At 43.8% G+C, this 8,548-nt stretch overlaps 1 non-coding gene across 1 annotated transcript; it reads right to left on the reverse strand.

Moving 5' to 3' along the window:
- Window positions 1–206: 206 nt before the first annotated feature.
- LOC108603889 lies at window positions 207–759 on the reverse strand. The gene is made up of 2 exons (XR_004458885.1): window positions 710–759; window positions 207–490 (listed from the first exon to the last, which is right to left on the reverse strand). It is a non-coding gene; the product is annotated as an uncharacterized LOC108603889 (transcript).
- Window positions 760–8,548: the final 7,789 nt, after the last annotated feature.

The following is an 8,548-nucleotide window of genomic DNA, read 5'->3' on the forward strand; positions in this document are numbered from 1 at the left end:
CAAAGCCAGGGTAATGGGAATGTGTTTACTGCTACAACGCTGTGGCTGCAATTTATTTAACATTTTGTAGGAGTGTCCAGAAACTGCAAGTCGTTGATTTGTTGTTCTTTCATAAATATTCTTTTGTGACGCTGACAAAGCTGAAAATTATCATATCCACATAATATATTGCTTGAGATAAAATACATAAGAAGACAAAGCAAATGTTTATATTTCGATGCGCTTTATTCTTTTAACTATTTAACATTGTACATTAACTACTACTTGGGTTTGTTCAAGATTTTTTCGATTTCGTTAAGTCGATCAATAATCTCTTGGTTGCGTGCTTTTTGATCCCTTAGTCTCTCACCAATGGCATCCAAAGTCGCAGCCATAGCCAAGAGAGACACGTCATTTGTGTGCAGATCTCTACGAGTTGGTGATATTTTTGCCACTGGCACAGCAACTGAACATTGCTCCGCATCTGGACTCACTGAGCCAGTGGCGGCACCTAAAAAAGAATCGCTCAATAAAAATGTTGCAGAAGAAGTCTCTTCTAAAATTGAGCGAGCACCAATACTGCTAACAGGCTCCAAGGAAGGCAACGTACCGGGCGCTCTAATTGGGATCTGAGCTACTATTGGGCTTTGCCCTGTATTCAAATTAGGCACTACGTCTAAAGCTACAATAGGAACTGATCCCATTTCTGATATTAAATTTGAGTCTGCACCTGGGGCCAATTTTTCTGTAAGACTTGCTTCTGTTGTTGGAGAATGTACTTGATTATCAGTGTAGGGAGTAATCGAGTTGCTTGCAGTTCTTTGCTGTGTGTTGCTGCTGTACAGCTTCAAGCAGGCAATTTATGTTTCGGCAGGGTTCTACTGTTTCTGAGTAGCTGCTCACAGGATTCCCGCAGCAAATTGTGTTCTTCAAGCAGGGAGCAGCTAACTTCTCTGTTGCTGTGGACTGTTGCTCTGCTACAGGTTCGACACCAATTGGTGCTCACAGAAAGCTGCTTCTGTCTCTGTGCATGGAGCTGCTACAAGTTCGACAGCAATTGGTCGCTCAAGCAGGAGCTGCTAACTGTTCTGTTGCTGGTGTTGCTGCTAACAGGTTCCCGGGCTTCTGCAAATTGTTGGTGCTTCACAGGAGCTGCACTGTTCTGTTTTCTGGATGTTGCTGCGGGCGAGCGGAGGCTCGTAGCAATTGGTGCTTCAGCCGGAGCTGCTTTCTGTTCAATTGCTGTATTGCTGCTGCTACAGGTGTCGGGTAATCAATTGGTGCTTCAGCAGAGCTGCTGGCTTGTTTTCTGTTGCTGATGTTGTTGCGCTCACGGTCTTCGAACAGCAATTGGTGCTTCAAGACTGCTACTAGTTTCTGGTGCTGGCGTGTTGCTGCCGCTGACATTCGGCAGCATTGTGCTTTACAGGACTGCTAACTGTTCTGTTGCTTGTGTTTATCGCTGCTACAGTTTCGCCGAGCCAATTGGGAGTCAGCCAGGAGCTGCTACTGTTTCTGTTGCTGGTGTTCTGCTGTAACAGGTTCGGCAGCAATTTTGGTGCTTCAAGAGTAGATTGCTTCTGTTCTGTTGTCTGTGTTGCTGGTGTTACAGTTCGGCACATTGTGCTCAGCAGGAGCGCTTTGTTTCTGTTTCTGGTGTTGCTCGTGCTGCTACAGGTTCGGCAGCAATTGGTGCTTCAGCAGGCCTCTGTTTATTGTTGCTGATGCTGTTGTCGCTTTCACCTTTAAACAATTCCATTTACTAGCGGCGACCTTCGTTCTGTCTCTGTTGATGTATGCTGCTACAGATTCGACAGCAATTGGTGCCTCAGCAGGAGCTGCACTGTTTCCTGTTGCTGTGTTGCTGCTACAGGTTCGCTGCAATTGTCTTCAAGCTGGAGCTGCTTCTGTTTTTTGTTGCTGGTGTGCTGCTGATTCGTCAATCCCCAGGTTCGGCAGCATATGTGCTTCAGCAGATCTGCTGCTGTTTCTGTTTGCTGATGTTGTTGCTGCTACAGTCGACAGCCAATTGGTGCTGTCAGCAGGAGCTGCTCTTTTCTGTTGCTGGTGTTGCTGCTACAGGTTCGGCAGCAATTTGAGCTTCAGCAGGAACTGCTACTGTTTGGTGCTGTGTGCTGCCGCACAGGTTTCGGCAGCATTGGTGCTTTAGCAGGAGCTGCTAACTGGTTTCTTTTGCGTGTTTGCTGCTGCTACAGTTCGCACAAATGTGCTCAGCAGGAGCTGCTACTGTTCAGTGTCTGTGGTTGCTGTGCTACATTTCGCAGCAATTGGTGTTCAGCGGACTGCTTCTGTTTCTGTTTCTGGTTGCTGACTGCTACATCGGCAGCATTGTTGCTTCATGCGAGGAGCTCTCTGTATCTGTTTGCTGTATTGCTGCACATGTTCGCAGCAATTGTGCTCACGGAGCTGCTGTTTCTGTTGCTGGTGTTGCTGCTGCTACAGGCTGGCAGCAATTGGTGCTTCAGCAGGAGCTGCCCTTCTGTTCAATGCTGGTATTGCTGCACTACAGGTTCTGTACAAATTGGTGCTCACAGGACGCTTGTTCTGTTGCTGATGTTGTTGCTGGCTAACAGTTGACAGCAATTGTGCATTCCCGCAGAGCGCTACGTTTCTGTGCTGGGTTGCGCGCACAGGTTCGGCAGCAAATGGTGCTTCAGCAGGAGCTGCTACTGTTTCTGTGCTTGTGTTGCTGCTGGTTCTTTTTTTTTTTTTTCTTTTTTTTTATCTTTTTTTATGTGTTTTTTTTTTTTTTTTTTTATATTTTTTTTTTCTTTTCTTTTTCTTTATTTTATTATTTTTCTAACAGGTTCTATATATGGTGCTCAGCAGAATCTCGCTACATTTCAGTTTGCGTGTTTGCGGTGCTACATTTTTCAGGCAGCAATTGGTCTTACAGGGAGCCTGCCTGTTTCTGTGCTTGCGTATGCTGATACATGTTTCGGCACCCAAGGCATTGTGCTTCAGAGGAGCTGCTAATTTCGCTTGCTGGTTTGCTACTATCAGGTTCGGCAGACAATTGGTTCTTCAGTAGGAGCTCCTACTGTTTCTTGTTGCTGGTTGCTCTGCTCACAGGTTCGGCAGCAATTATCTTCAGCGGAGCTGCTACTGTTTCTGTTGCTGGTGTTTGCTGCTGCGCCTACAGTCGCCAACATTATGCTCAGCAGAGCTGCTACTGTTCTGTTGCTGCTGCTACAGGTTCGGCAGCAATTGGTGGTTCAGCAGGAGTTGCTTCAGTTTCAGTTGCTGGTATTGCTGCTACAGGTTCGCCAGCAATTGGTGCTCAGCAGGAGTTGCTACAGTCTCTGTTGCTGGTGTTGCTGCTGACTACAGTTTCGTCAGGCAATTGGTGCTTCAGCAGAGTTCTCGTCTGTATGCTGGTATTTCGCACAGGTTCGAGCATTGGTTGCTCAAGCAGAGCTCTACAAGTTTCTGTTGCTGTGATGTTGCTGCTGCCACAGATTCGCAGCAATGGTGCTTCAGCAGGACTACTACTGTTTCTGTTGCTGGAGTTGCTGCTGCTACAGTTCGCAGCAATTGGTGCATCACAGGAGCGTGCTACTGTTTCTGTTGCTGGTGTTGGCGCTACAGGCGGAGCAATTGGTGCTTCAGCAGGAGCTGCTACTGTTTCTTTGCTAGTGTTCTGGCTGCTACTGTCGCCGCAATTGGTGCTCAGCAGAGTTGCTCTCTGCTGCTGGTATTGCTGCTACAGATTCGCAGCAATTGGTGCTCAGCAAGACTGCAGCTGTTCTGTTTCTGGGTGCTAGCTACGAGGTTCGCAGCATTGTGCTTTACAGAGCTGCACTGTTTTCTGTTGCTGGTGTTGCTGCTAACAGGTTCGCAGCAATTGTGCATCAGCAGGCTCTACTGTTTCTGTGCTAGTTTGCTGCTCGCTACTGGTTCGGCAGCATTGGTGCCTTTCAGCAGGAGTTGCTGTCTGTTTTCTTGTTCTGTATTGCTGCGAACACATCTCGACAGCAATTGGTGCTTTCAGCAGGAGCTGTACGTTTCTGTTTGCTAGTGTTTGTTGCTGCTTACAGGTTTGGGGGGGGGGGGGGGGGGGGGGGGGGGTTGGGCAAGCAATTGTGCTTCGCAGGACTGTCTACTGTTCTGTTAGCTGTGCTGCTAACAGTCGGCAGCCAATTGGTGATTCAGCAGGGCTGCATCTGTTTCTGTTGCTGGTGGCTGCTTTGCTACAGTTCACAGCAATTGGTGCCTTCAGCCAGGAGCTGGCTACTTTCGTTGCTGGTGTTGCTTGCAGCTCACAGTTCGCAGCATTGGATGCTTCAGCAGGAAGCCTGCTACTGTTTCTGTTGCTGGTGTTAGCTTCGCTACGGTGCAGAATTGTGCTTCAAGCAGACTCCTCTCGCTTCTGTGCTGGTGTTCTGCTGCACAGGTTCGGCAGCAATTGGTTCTTCAGCAGGAGCTGCTACAGTTTCTGTTGCTGGTGTTGGCCGCTACAGTTCGCAGCAATTGGTGCTTAAGCAGAGCTGCTACTGTTTCTGTTGCCTGATGTTGCTGCTGCTACAGTTCGCAGCCATTGTGCTCGCAGGAGCTGCTACTGTTCTGTTCGCGTGTTGCGTGCTGCTACACGTTCGCAGCAATTGGCTAGCAGAGCTGCTCTGTTTCTGTTTGCTGGTTGCTGCTGCTACAGGTTCGCAGCAATTGTGCTTCAGGAGCCGCTACTGTTTTCGTGCTTGTGTTGCTGGCTGCTACAGTTCGGCACAAATTGGTTCTTCAGCAGGAGCTGCTACAATTTGTTGCTGTGTTGCTGCTGCTACAGTTTGGCAGCAATTGGTTATGGAGCAAGCAATCAGGTGAGTCTTACAATTTACGTGCGCAACTTAGAGCGATAAGCTGCACTTTGATTTATCGATAACATTAACAGATCAGTTGACTGTCATCTCAGCACAATTTTCAAGCCAATCAGCTAACTATTCAACTGACTGTAAATCAACAAATTGCACATAAATTTACTGCTTACATTTAACAAGAATTGCTACAAGTGCAAGTTTCTGTTGCTGGTGTTGCGCTGCTACGTTCGGCACAATGTTCTCACAGACTGCACTATTTCTGTGCTGTGTTGCTGCTGCTACAGGCTCGGCAGCGAATGGTGCCTCAGCAGGAGCTGCTACTGTTTCTGTTGCTGGTGTTGCTGCTGCTACAGGTTCGGCAGCAATTGGTGCTTCAGCAGGAGCTGCTACTGTTTCTGTTGCTGGTAGCTTGTTGCTGCTACAGATTTGGCAGCAGTTGGTGCTTCGGCAATAGTTGGTATTGTTTCTGTTGCTGGTGTTGCTGCTACAGGTTCGGCAGCAATTGGTGCCGCAGTTTCTGTTGCTAGTGTTGCTGCTGCTATAGGTTCTGCAGGAGTAGCTGCAGCTTCTGTTGTTGGAGCTGTTGCTGTGTCTCCTGGAGCTGATAATAGTTCTGTAGGAGCCGCCAATGTTGCTGCTGTTAATTCAGCTGTTTCCTCTGCTACTGTCTCAGGCACTTCAGCTGATGATGCCATTTTTTTATGTTGTTTAAATGACGCTTTAATTATTTAAGTCTATTTGACCTCAAAACGTTTTCACGTTAACCTAGAAATGATGACTCAATTTAACCTGGTTGTGGCCTTCGGTAATGTCGCTGACCCTTGTGGAAAAGGTCGGTAGACATGTTGATGTAAAAGAACAATAATTAGAAAGCAAATGAAAAAGTAGCCTTAGTTTTCTTTTCTGTTCTATTCTCTATTGCTCTGTTACTTTTGCTTTCGTTTAATATTATGTATTAGCGTTAATTTCATTGGCGCCAAGTCGTCGGACCTTGCAGCGAAACTGGTAAAGCAATTTTCAAATAAAAGACAATTGCATAAGTTGATACTAAATTGGCTCTAAAGACAAACTAATATGGAACTGTATAGAATAGCTCAATCTATAATTTGGAAACACAGGCTTTATGTTAATATTTGATAATTTAATTGCTTTTAATTATGTATTTTTATTATTATTTAACACCTATGGAATGTAAGCGACAGCTCTTGGCACTCAAGAACCTTTCGAATTGAAAACGCGCGTGTAACTGGCCTATTTGTTAAACATTTCAATTTGTCAACACCTTCTAACGTTGGTTTTGCTTTGCTTAGAAGCCAGACAAGTGCCCATTGACAAATAAAGCGTAAACGTGTTTTACCCGTGTAGCGTGATTAATATTAACGGCCAAATCTGTTCTGTGCAGAACACAAACAATAAATAAAACAGCTGCATTTAACAAATTTATATATATGTAGGTTGGCTGCCGCTGTCAACTGCACACATACATAATTTGCTATTTACACAATTCTTTGGGGGCCAAAGGGCTGCGAGGCAGCAAACCCGTGAGTGTTGCCATTCAATGTTTGACACATTGACAAACAGACACGTTGAATCCGCTCAATCGTAGCACATTAGCTCGAAAAAATGTAATCGTTGCGAGCTTAGAAATAAATCTTTCAATTTTTAGAAAGAATATAAAGAAAGAAATGTTGCCAAATGTGTGTGTGTGTGTGTGTGTGTGTGGCAATTCTCAGTTGCATGCCAAAGCCCTCACTATCGCAGCCAAGCAGTCAATACAACTTGCAAGCTGCACTAAAGTAATGTGATCAGCCGTTGCCGTCGCCTAAATCGCAGCACACTTGAGACTCTAGCAAATAGTTTTTCAATATGCATGCAAAGCGTACGCGAAAAAAGAAGTAAATCGTTAAAAGAACAAGGGACAATTATCTATTGAATCAAACGTTAACGCTTAACAGCAAAGGAGAAGCGTCTAGCAGTTGTGGATATTGAATTGGCAGTTCAATTTTTCGCATTATTGACACTTAAGCTAAGATACTCAGCTGCCTATTATTTTGCACTATAAATCAATCGTTCAAGTTGTGCACTTAAAAATGTATTGTATTGAATTTTTCGTTTTAAATAAATTACAGGTGCCCATGTAATTGTAAATGAATTGTACAGAAACGTTAAAAATACGTTAACCTAATTGGTGTCATTTAGCACGCACCGCGGGGCTGCGAACACATTTGCAACACACAAATCAGAGCTGTACTGATTCAGTACAGATACATTTGTCTATATTTACATAAACTGCTCTGTCTGATATGCAAGCTGGGCATTGAACACTTCCGGGCGCATTTTGCTAAATTGCAAAATATTTTCCAATTCGCATGCATCAGCAACGCGAAATGCAAACAGTTGCGCCCAGCAGCAGCAGCAATCCAAAAAAATAAAAAAAGGACAAGCCGACCGATTTTTCAATGCTGCTGCTGCAATTTAGTGTGCAACGCAGAGTTGCAAGCTGTAACTACGACTATAGTGCAATTTATTTTCGTTTTGATTGCTTTCGTTTGGTTCTTTTTTTTTGCACACTTTTTTGCTTTTTTTATGCTTAATTGCACAGGACAAAAGGGAGAGCAGCCCCAACACTAAATGCGCTCCTTGATGGGTAACCGCATCACGGCTGAAAGGTTGAGCTCATCACGAGCTTTAATAAATTATTCAAATTAACACGCATCAGTCCGACTGTCAGTTGGGTCAGCATCAACAGCAGCAGCAGCAGCAGCAGCCAGTGCTGCTCTGGTTGCTAATGGGCGTAGCACGCCAACAGTTTGCGGTCAGCGGCAACCAACAACGGGTAAAAAAATTCACACGCTGCTAAAAAGTTACACCTGTTACCTGCTGCCACATTTCATATATATGTATGTGTAGCTGTATGCATGTGTGGATAAAAGGTTAAATTTAATGCATATTTCACGCGTTTTTGTTCACATTTGCATTCCTGTGATGCTCTGAAAGAGCTTCGTTGGGTTGGACAGCTTTTGACACTTGATTGTTTTTAAAGCAAGCAATAAATTATGCAACAAACATACAAATGTAGACATTTCAGTCGACATTCATATGTAGCAAAACATACAGATGCATGAAATAAATAAAAGAGTTAGATTTTAATAAGATAAAGCTAGCAAAAGCATTATTTATTTGTCCAAAAGGTTTGCATATTGCTTAACAATTATTAGCACATTAATCCTAATTAAGAATTCAACGATCTGTTTACTTTACTAACTATAGTACCCACTGTGAACTATTTATTCTTAATTTTGATAAAGATATGTCATACATAAATTATTAAAATAATGTAATACTTATGCAAACACTTCATTAATGCAATATCAACTTGATTGTTTTATTAATTGATTGACAACAACCAGATCCGAATTTGTGTACATATTTTTTAAGCTTACAACTTTCGCAATTTGTGTTAACAGCAATAAAAATATTGTAAAGCTGTTGAAATGTAAATTAATCTCGCACTTAATGCGCAATATTTACAAAGTAATTGCAACTAATGGCGGCAGTTAATGTTAATAAACTAATTACATTCTACAGCTTGGGCTTGGGCAACGCAATTTTCTTTTCTTTGCTTTTTCCCAGCTTTTAGTGGTAAATTAACTTGAATACCGCAATGTATTTAACGCAACTTCCCAGGCTAAAGAAAACTAAAAAGAACACGCCAGAAGTAACGCAAGAGAAAACAA

This window comes from Drosophila busckii, chromosome 3R, assembly GCF_011750605.1.
Source record: "Drosophila busckii strain San Diego stock center, stock number 13000-0081.31 chromosome 3R, ASM1175060v1, whole genome shotgun sequence".
Taxonomy (NCBI): domain Eukaryota; kingdom Metazoa; phylum Arthropoda; class Insecta; order Diptera; family Drosophilidae; genus Drosophila; species Drosophila busckii.